The sequence below is a fragment of the Piliocolobus tephrosceles genome, chromosome 15 (assembly GCF_002776525.5).
Source record: "Piliocolobus tephrosceles isolate RC106 chromosome 15, ASM277652v3, whole genome shotgun sequence".
Lineage (NCBI taxonomy): Eukaryota > Metazoa > Chordata > Mammalia > Primates > Cercopithecidae > Piliocolobus > Piliocolobus tephrosceles.
In genome coordinates this window covers 62,977,446-62,988,940 of record NC_045448.1, presented here as the reverse complement: position 1 = coordinate 62,988,940, position 11,495 = coordinate 62,977,446, and positions in this window count along the sequence as shown.

The window sequence follows — 11,495 nt, the reverse complement described above, 5'->3', positions numbered from 1 at the left end:
TGGCTACAGGAGCTTGTTGAGGGGCCATTGTCACCATCACACTGGCCAGGTTCTCCAGCGATTCTGTGGCCAGCCCATTTGGACTCCAAGAAGTGTGTGTTGAGTCTCTTCCTGTAAAATTCCCATGTTGCTTTGAGGAGACACCCTCTGAGATCACACCACGGGGCAGGCCAGCTGTCTGTCCTGGCTCAGGGAGGGCTGAGGATAAGGTCATCCAAGGGAGAAGATACGACTTCACCTCAGAGGTAGCCACTCAAAGGCCTTGGGAGAGAGCAAGAGGTATTAACGCTTTGCCACCCAGAGATGCATCTGCCAAAGTGACTCTTGCCTCACTGGAGATGAGCTTGGCTCTTGAGCAAGCAAGCCGCTTGATGGTAGAATTTGGGATGTCTGTAGGAATTCACCAAAACCAAGTCAGTCAGAGAGCACTCAGCTTGGAACATAGCAAGAGCAGAACTGGAGATAGGAGAAAGCTGTGTGGTAACAGAAATAGAATCTGGCCTGCCTTCCAGAGACAATCAGGCCTCAGTGACCAAGCCTGGCCCAGGCTTTCCCCATGGGAAACATGGCGTGTCACCAGGCAAGATGCTCATCTGTATAGGAAGCTGCTTGTACGCTCCGGGAAGTTTTCCACTCCCTGAGAGGGGCTGAGAGAAAGCAGCTGCCTTTCCCAAGATGTCATTCTTTCCCATAAGCCCCAATCTGAGTGGTTAATTGAATTAGAATTAGAATTAATTAGAATTAGAATTAGAATGACAGGTACCTGTCATCATGCCTGGTGAGTCCACAGAGGCTGGCCCAACTTCTGAAGTGTTCCCCGGCCTTCCCCATTCTGCAAGTGAGGACCAAGCTGCCAGTTTGGGTCACCATGGAGCTTGTTATGGAACTTGCAATGCTGGAAGGGACCTCTCTGCTGCCTGAGGCCCAGGCAAAAGTACTTTTTTTCTGGGTTTTCTGACCACCTTGTATCAAAGACTGATGTTTCTACAGAGGTTGAGGAAGAGGTTATTTTCAAAAGATCTATCTCACTTGTTTCTGGCAACTTGGTGGCCAGGATGCTGCCTGCTGTGTGCTTGCTAAGTAACATGAGAGACTGGCTAAACCACATGGGGCACCGAAGTTCCTGAGATCCCAAGTCTCTTCTCCACTTGGGTTTTTGGACCAGTAGGTTTGGAGGAGACTCTTTGAAATGGAACGGGAGATTTTGTAATACAGGACTTCATGATCTTTTCCCTGGAATACACTCTAGGATCCCAGAAGACATAATACTTCCCCCTACAGTGCTTTATCTCCACGTCAAGCATAGTTCTTAGCTAGCAAGACCACATGCACAGCCAGAGCCTGGGTGGCAGAAACGTGTGCTCTCTTGTTCCAACAGACATGGAAAGAACTTGGGGTCATGTTCTTTCTACCACAGGGGAGACGCCCTGAAACATGATCTTGTCAGGGTTTGCCTCACAGTCATTGATTCCTGTGGCCCTAAAGCCACGGGCATAAATAACAACGTGGCTTTGGGGGCCAGCTCAGATGGCCCAGTTATACCAGATGTTCCGAGGAAACCAACTTCACATCATCACGATAGAGAACTCACCCAGAAGACATAATACTTCCCCCTACAGTGCCTCAGGATGACATGGCAGCATTTCACAGGGACAAAGATTTCTGTCCAAGAGAGTCTGAGTCCTGTAGGAAGAAAAGAACTGGGTGGAGGCACTGGGAAGAAAATCAGTTTATATGAGTGCTCTCAACAGCAAAGCTTCTATTTTGTCCTTTGCATACATTTCCTATGCCTGGGCCAGAAAACAAGCATGTTCAAGTTGTTGAGGGGAAGGTATGAAGAAAGAGGCTTAAAACAAAGCAAAAAGACATAACAAATGATTCATAGGATATGGTATTCCCTTCAGCTGACATTCAGGACCGGCGCCCTCAAAAGAATGTGGAGAATGCGGTAAGACCTTGTAGGGGAAGAAAAATAATCCTTTCTACTCTTCATAGTTCTTAACCAGGACTCCCTGTAACAAAGACAGGTTAACAAGCAAAAACACAAACAGAAGTTTGATAATGTGTATATCTCCTGTATATATGGGAGATAACCCAGAGAAATGAGATTTCAAAGAAAAAGTTTAAACTTCAGGTTTAAATACCATCGGTTCTTTGAAATAAAGAAATAAGAGTATGGAGAAAGACCCCGTTAAGACCCGAAGACCAGGAAAAGCACCTTAGACAAAGGTAAGGTTGTTCTGCAGGTTTAAGTCATGCCTCCTACATTAAGTGTCTGGTGATTTAGCCATCCTTCTCCTCCTGGGACAGAGAGGGAGACACTCTTACAGGTGGAGATTTCCCTTATTAATGTAACTTTCTCTTAAAATTGTAACTTTTCAGCCATATTTTCGTGGTGGCATATTTTGGTCTCCAACCACCTGAAGTGACTCACAGAGGGAAGTCATCTTCATGGAAGCCATTGAAAAGGTAGCTCTGGCACCTGCTGAGAATAGTATGGGGAGGGAGAACTTTCCCTCTGTCCTCTGAGGCTTTGATGACTGAGCCTATGAAACAAACTGGCAGCAGACAGATTAACAGTAAAAATAAGAATACAAATTTGTTGTATGCATGGGGATAAGAATACAAATTTATTGTATGCTTGGGGACATCACATGAAAAAAAAGTGAATATCCCCTAAATCCTGGTGAGATCTAGAAGCATATTCACTCTCTTCATATGGGAGGCTGGAGGGGGATGTAAGCAACTTAGGGAACTGTAAATGAGTTTTGGTGGGAAGTAAAATCCTAAGCCCCCCACCTGACTGAATAGGCTGCCTCTCGCCAAGGGAACCAAAAAACAAACCTGAGTTCCAGGCCATGATGGGCTGGGAGGTTAGATAGGCCTTGTCATCTGCCCCTTCCTTCACCCAGCCCCCATTAGGCCTTCTTCCCTAAGGATTAAACAGAAACCAGCTTTCCACAGACTCGCTTCACCAATTTCAACCAATCACCTGACGCCGTCCCTGCCTTTTGCTGTTTTGACACAGCAACTGACCAGCATTCCTTCCCAATAGAGACCACCAATCATGAAGTGATTCTGGTCAGTCTACAGAGACTTTGCACTGACAGCCTTCCTGTCCTTTGCTTCACTTTTTGTTGTAGAGTCTAACTGAATGTTAAGTCTTTACCCCAAAGTGAACATGGAATGCATGTTACATACACGTTAGCCTACTACACATGTACTCACTCCCCTTCATGAATATTCATAGCTCCTCCTACAACCTGTTGAATATGTGTATTTAGTCCTTCAGCATAAATTCCTATCTCATCCTTCCCTCCCTCAGAGCACTTGCTTTTCGGTTTCAGCTGGTAGCTCCACGTCCTGCCTGCAGGTCATGGTACCCTCCTTTCCAAATGTACAAACCTCGTGAATCTTCAGTTCATGTTGGGAAAGATGAGTGGACCCTCAGAAGAAAAGGTGACAGCCTGTGACAAAGTCTGTTTTCTGGGCATGAGGTCAAACCTCAGTCTCCTCTCCTGTGTTATGAGCTGGTCTTCTTGGTTGAAGAGATTCCTGGGGAAGTCATGACAGTTGAGTTCATTTTGGAGGATTGTCTTTAGACAGATAAGGTGAGCTCAAAGCTAGCCTCTGCCTTCATCCACTGTCTCTCAAATGCCCTCTGTTCAGGCCGGGCGCGGTGGCTCAAGCCTGTAATCCCAGCACTTTGGGAGGCCGAGACAGGCGGATCACGAGGTCAGGAGATTGAGACCAGCCTGGCTAACATGGTGAAACCCCGTCTCTACTAAAAAATACAAAAAACTAGCTGGGCGAGGTGGCGGGCGCCTATAGTCCCAGCTACTCAGGAGGCTGAGGCAGGAGAATGGCATGAACCCGGGAGGCAGAGCTTGCAGTGAGCTGAGATTCAGCCACTGCACTCCAGCCTGGGCGACAGAGCGAGACTCCACCTCAAAAAAAAAAAAAAAAAAAAAAAATGCCCTCAGTTCAAAGCAATCAGCACACCAAAACATACTCTGGGGTGGCATTTTCTGAACTCCTTCAGCAGACAGATCACAATGAGGCAGCATTTGCTCAGCAGCAACATAAATTGAGAAGTTGCTGGTGTAACACCCAGATCAACCATTTGCCACCCAAATTCCTGCCTGCCCAGAAGGCAGGCAGGCAGGAAGCTGTTTCAAGTGGTCACTACTATCAGGGAAATAGCTTTACTCCCTGAGTCTGTTTCCTCATCTCTAAGGCTGTCATCACTACCTGAAAAGGGTTTAGCCCAGGTTTAGTCCATAGCATGCTTTCCTATGTTCTCACAACTGTTTTTATTCTATTGGGAGTGGGTAGGGGTGAAGGATTCAGAAAAGTTTAAGATATAACCCTTGAGGACATGGTTCAGTTATGGACAAAATCATGTTTGTGAAGAAGTACACAAGCCAGCCTATGATGGCCAATGTAGGCACTCAGAGGATGGGAGAGAGCCCGTGAATCCCTCCACATTATTCCTATCCCCTCTATTGATGTGGGGCTTTGGAGAAGACTTTAGACTACAAAAAAAAAAAAAAAAAGACTCCAGTCTTAATTCTTTTCCAGCCCAAACTAATCCATCAGCATGTCCTGTTGACTCCTTCTTCAAAATATCTAGAATCCAACTGGTTTTCACCCTTACCTCCATACTGCCATATCTCACACTTGGCATCTCCCTAACTCATCTCCCTGCTTATACTCTTATGGAATGGTCCATTATATAGAGGGATTTTTGTTCAAAGATAGATACCACCTTGCTCATATCAATACCTTTAAGTAGCTGGCCCATCATTCAAAATGAAATATACTCATGCATGACATAATGACATCTTGGTCAACGATGAACCACATACACAGTGATGGTCCCATAAAATTATAATGGAGCTAAAAGATTCCCTTCACCTAGTGAAGTCTTGATGAACTAGCCTCGTGTAGGCTTAGACAAATATGTTTGTGTCCACATTTCCAATAAAAAATGTTTACAAAGTAAAAAAAAAAAAAAAAATAGAAAAAAACTTATAGACGAATGTAAGGAAAACATTGGCTGGGTGTGGGGGCTCACGCCTGTAATCCCAACACTTTGTGAGGCCAAAGCAAGAGGATTGCTCGGGCCCCATCTCTACAAAAAAAAAAAAAAAAAAAAGATAGGCATAGTGGCACACACCTGTTGTCCTAGCTACTCAGGAGGCTGAGGAATGAGGATCACCTGAGCCCAGGATGTCAAGGCTGCAGTGAGACTAGATTGCATCACTACACTCTAGCCTGGGTGACAAGGCAAGACCTGTCTCTAAAAAACAAACTATTTTGGTACAGCTCTATGTACTTGTTTTAAACTAAGTGTTTAAAATCAAAAAGAAAACTAAAAAATTTATAAAGTAAAAAAGTTCTAGTAAGCTAAAGTTAATTACTGAAGAAAGCCAAGTTTTAAATGTAGTGTAACCTGAGCGTACGTTGTTTATAAAGCCTACAGGAGTGTACAGTAATGTCCTAGGGCTTCAAATTCACTAACCATTCACTGACTCACCCAGAACAACTTCTAGTCCTGCAAGATCCATTCATGGTAAGTGCACTGTACAAGTGTACCATTTTAATCTTTTATACTATATTTTTACTGTATCTGTTCTATGTTTAGGTGTGCTTAGATACATAAGTACTGACCAATGTGTTACAGTTGCCTACAGTATTCGGTATAGTAACATGCTATACAAGTTTGTAGCCAGGAACAAGAGGCTGTACCTTACAGCCGAGGTGTCTAGTAGTCTGTACCATCTAGGTTTATGTAGGTCTATGATATTCACGCAAGAAAGAAATCACTTAATGATGCATTTCTCAGAACATATTCCTGTCATAATGTGACATAAAACCATACTGACACCTGAGGGGTACCAGAATATGCCACCCCAAAATATGCCCCATTGGAATAAATTGTTTTCAGCTAAAAGTCATTGAGAACCAGCAGATTCAGAGAAGACTCTAAAAACAAGTTTTTATATCATAAAGAAACTTTACATCTATAAAGGAAATTTCCCTTTGTAGAGGTGTTTCTCTCTCCAGGAAAGGAAGGATTCTTAACTCTTCTCAATGGAGAAGGCATCAATTTAAATCTGTATAACAAACCTTGATAAACAATCCTTGTTTACCATACTTTTCAGGGTCATCTTTCCATAACCTGCCTTCCCTGTCTAAGAGCCTAAAGCCCTTTTTGTTGTTGTTGTTGTTGTTGTTGGTATGAGAAATAAAACTAAAATCCTAAGCCTCCCAACTGACTGGATGGACCCCCTCTTTGCCAAGCATACCCCAGAGGAAACTGAAAAACTGAGTTCCCCACCATGACCAGATGGGAGGTCAGAGAGACCCCATTATACTCTTCCCTCCCTAATTGCCATTAGGCTTTCTTTCCTAAGGGCTAAACAGAAACTAGCTCTTCTACTTATTTATTTTTTATTTTTATTTTTTTTCTGAGACGGAGTCTCGTTCTGTTGCCCAAACTGGAGTGCAGTGGCCGGATCTCAGCTCACTGCAAGCTCCACCTTTCGGGTTCACGCCATTCTCCTGCCTCAGCCTCCCGAGTAGCTGGGACTACAGGCGCCCGCCACCTCGCCCTGTTAGTTTTTTGTATTTTTTAGTAGAGACGGGGTTTCACCGGGTTAGCCAGGATGGTCTCGATCTCCTGACCTCATGATCAAGAGGTCTCGGCCTCCCAAAGTGCTGGGATTACAGGCTTGAGCCACTGCGCCCGGCCTTATTTATTTTTAAGTAGAGGTAAGGTCTCACTATGTTACCCAGACTGCTCTTGAACTCCTGGCCTCAAGTAATCCTCCTGTCTTAGCCTCCCAAAGTGCTGGGATTACAGATATGAGCTACCAATCTTGACCAAAGCCAGCCCTTTCAAAAGACTTGCTCCACCACTGATTTTAGCAGGACTCCTCTCCCCCTTTGCAGTTTGACACAAATACTAGCCAGTATTCCCTCCCGATAGGGGGCCACCAGCCATGAAGTGGTTGTGGCTGGTTTACAGAGGCTGTGCACAGGATGCCTCTGTGACCTCCATTTCACCCATTGACAGAGAGCCTGATTCTAATGCATTTAAGTGTTAAGTCTCCACCCCAGAGTGAACAGGGAATATATGTAGCACGCATGTTTGCTTACTATGTGTGTATACATCCCCTTTCTGAATTCATAGCTCCTCCGATAACCTGTTGAATATGTATACTTAGCTAACCCTTAAGCATAAATTCTCATTTCACCTTTCCTCCTTCGAAGTGCACCCCAGCCTGAGGATGGCCAGCCTGCAGGCTGCAACCCTTTATAAGAAATGAAGCTCTCTTTTCCAAATGTATGGACCTCATCATTCTTGAGTTGACAGGTATTTAAACCCAAGTTCTAACTACCCCTTTGGGTTACTTATCACTGAGTGCTCTTATATGTGCAAGTGTGATGCACACGTTAGGAAACTTTAATTTTCTTCTGTTAATGTCTCTCTGGCCAGTCTCATTTACAGGGCCCCAGCTGGAGAACCTAGAAGGGTAGAAAAAAATTTTTTCTTCCCCTACACACCTATGCAGGACTTCTAAGGCTTCTCTTGATCTGGCCACTGCCTCCTGGACCTTACTTCCTGCATCTCTCCTCCTTGCTATTTCCTCTCTGGCTATACCAACTTCCTTTCTGTACTTAAGAACATGTGGTGGCTGGGCGCGGTGGCTCAAGCCTGTAATCCCAGCACTTTGGGAGGCCGAGACGGGCGGATCACGAGCTCAGGAGATCGAGACCATCCTGGCTAACACGGTGAAACCCCGTCTCTACTAAAAAATAAAAAATAAAAAAAAAACTAGCCGGGGGAGGTGGCGGGCGCCTGTAGTCCCAGCTACTTGGGAGGCTGAGGAAGGAGAATGGCGTGAACCCGGGAGGCGGAGCTTGCAGTGAGCTGAGATCCGGCCACTGCACTCCAGCCTGGGTGACAGAGCAAGACTCTGTCTCAAAAAAAAAAAAAGAAAAAAAGAACATGTGAAGCTCGTTCCTACCTTAGGACATGACACTACTGTTCCTCCCACTTCCCAGGATGGGCTCCCTTCATTTGGCTTTCTCATTTCAATCAGCTTTCTACTCAAACATCACCTCAAAGAAGCCTTCTCTAACCACTATCAAAAATAGCCTCCCAACCTTCTGTTTTTCTTCCTATCACCTAAGCATAAAAATCTAGTAGTTCTATCAGTGGACCATCTCCCCCACTAGAACACACGCTGCATGGAAGAACATACTTTGATTTTGTTCATTGCTACATTCCCAGGGCTTAGTATAGTGCCTAGCAAATGAGAGCTGCTCAGTAAATGTTGACTGAACACATAAGAGCCTGTCAACTATTTGACACTGTGTCACTTGGACGGACATAAGTAATCATAAGGCCAGTAATAAGGCCACAGGACCCGTGAGGGTAGTTAGAGGGAGAGGTTTCAACCTAATTTAAGTTAAATATAACTGAGAACAAACATGTCTCTTGTTCCTAATAACTAGAGTCTTCTTAGCAGACGTGGATGCAAAGCAAGACAGTGATTCTCATATTGAGTGAGCATCAGAACCACATGGAGAATTTGTCAAAAACAGAAACTGCTGGGCTCAGAATTTCTGATTCCTTAGGTCTAGGTGGGGCCGGTGCATGTCTAACAAGTTCCCAGAGATGGGGCGATGATGATCTGAAGACCTCACTTGGAGAGCCATTTGTTGTAGAAGTTTGGACTACATAATCACCTTTCTACCGACAGAAACCCAGGGAGTAGACTTATAAGGGGTATGGGCATGTTGGTCATCAAGTATCACATGGATTCTAATAGCTGTTCTTTACTACTGTTATCCCCATTTCACTAACCTTCAGGGAAAAACCTTCTTACCTAAATTCTTCCAAAGATCAAATATTTCCTCCCTTATGGTGCATTCCCTACCTGCACTAGTCCATGATGCATGTAATCTCAACACTTTGGGAGGCCAAGGAAGAAGGATCACTTGAGCCCAGGAGTTTGAGACCAGCTAGGGCAACATAGACTCCATCTCCACAAAAAAATTTAAAAATTAGCTGGGTGTGGTGGCGTGCACCTGTGGTCCGAGCTACTCAGGAGGCTGAGCTGGGAGGATCACTTGAACCTGGGAGGGCAAGGCTGCAGTGAGCTGTGATCACACCACCACGCTCCAGCCAGGGCACAGAGCAAGACTTTCTCTCTCTCTCTGTCTCTCATACACACACACCAGATACAGGAGGAAAATAATAATAGAAAATTCAATTCATTCTTCACCTCCAAAGCATCTAAATCCAGGCCTGACAGAAATACACCACCCAGAAACACAGCAGGAGCAGCCTTCTCCTTCGTCCCTTCTCCTGTGACCAATACAACAGATGTCAAAAGCACAGCCTGCTCCAGAATCCTGAGCGGACAGGGTTCAGCCCCACGTGTAGACTCCAGGTGGCCACACAGGTGTTACCGTGGTGGTTCTCAGCACTGGCTGCACATTGGAACTGCCTGGGAAGCTTGTAAACATCCAGACAGCCGGGTTCCCCTCAAAACCAATTAAGTCAGACTCTCTAGGGGAGAATCTAGCCTCACAATTTTAAAAGATCTTCAGGTAATTCTCATGTTCAGCCGAAATTGAGAAAAGCTGCTTTGTTTTTTTTTTCTTTTCTAACCTCAGGCCCTCAGAAATACCAGTGTAGACTTGGCAGGGTTGTCCACTCTAGTGGATCATTCATTCTGGCCCTTAGGATGATCTTGGTTCTTAGCTGTTCCATATCACTCAGCTCTGAGACATAACCTCATGCAGGGACAAGAAACACTTAAACAGAATCAAATGCCAGAGCAAAGGACTTCTCAATAGACTTAACCTCAAGGTTACATCTCTCCATTTAACAGTGTTGTCAGTTTTGAGTTCCTAAAAAGGTCAAAGGCGGTGCCTCCCAGCTGTAACCTTGGTCTCATTGTTTGGCTGGAGGCAACACTGTGGGAGGCTGGCAGGAGCACCTCCAGGGACAGAGCAATCAGCTTCAGTGCCTGCAGCACTCTGACTTCTATTTCCTCTTGATTTTCTGGAGTTTTGGAGTAAAGATAGAAGATGACACCAGATGGGCGGGGGCAGTGGCTCACGCCTATAATCTCGGTACTTTGGGAGGCCAATGCGGGCGGATTGCCTGAATTCAGGAGTTTGAGACCAGCCTGGGCAACACAGTGAAACCCCGTCTCTACTAAAATACAAAAAATTAGCCGGGCTTAGTGGCAGGCACCTGTAGTCCCAGCTACTCGGGAGGGCTGAAGCAGAATTGCTTGAATGAACCCAGGAGGCAGAGGTTGCAGTGAGCCGAGATTGCACCACTGCACTCCAGCCTGGGCAACAGAGCAAGGCTCCATCTCAAGAAAAAAAAAAAAGACACCAGAATAGAAGAATTAGTAGTCCTGGTCTTAGAGGCATCACAATTTCATGACCCCCTCCTCACTCATTTCCTCAAAGGCTAAAGTCCCAAAATGTTGATAACAGTGTAGATTTTTTGCCTGTTTTGCAAATATGAGTACCTGACTTGTCTGTGTCCCTACAATGTCATCCACCTCTTCAAGAGCTCCTCTGCCTGGGTCACTGGGTTTCTGGGCCTGAGGTGTTTGCCTGGCATCCCCCAAGATGATGGATTTCCTGAGGTCAGGAGCTAAGGTTTACAGGCTATCTCCTGGGGTTGCCTGCAGGGGTTCCAAAAGCATTGATTGGTTGGTAGAAAATATGGGAGGCCACATTTGAAGAGGAAGCTGTTCTTCCCCCTGGCCAGGCTCTCTTGAGAATTAAATGTGATTAAGGGCACAGTGGGCAGCAGGCAGTTAGAGCTCACCTTGGGGGAGTTGTCAAGAACCTCTCTCACCACTATCCCAGGGCCCGATAGCCCAACGTCCACCTGATGTCTGGCAAAAGACACGCTTCCTTCTAGGAACAGGAGGTGCCTGTTTTTCACAGAGGCCTTTTCTCAACCCCTGCCCCTCTAATGTATCTAGCAAATGGCCCCAGGAGCTACCCATCTACTTCTCCCCCTTGCCCGAGGACATCCAAAGGGGCTCTGAATAATATGCTGATATGCAATTTGGGGGCCTCAGAACAGCCCACTCCCCACATGGGCACAACCATGCACCACCCACTCCTGGAAGGTGCCCTCACCCCAGGGCTCCCTGAGAGCAATGGGGTGGCAGGCCAGGCTCTCTCTGCACAGAGCCCGGGCAGCCCCTGAATACTCACCTCTTTGGCTCAGGGCCTGAGAGTCGGGCCAGGCTTGGGGCTAGGCCTGAAACCTGGTTATGGAGGTGGGCCTGGGCCTGACCCTCAGGGAGCTTCCATTCCAGCCCTCAGGCAAGAGAAGAAGACCAGGAGGAAGAAAAGCCTATGGAGAGCAGGGGCCCCATTCTGACCACTGCTCCCTTCCCTCTTCCAGCAGCAGTGGTCTGAGGCGGGGCAAAGCTTCCACT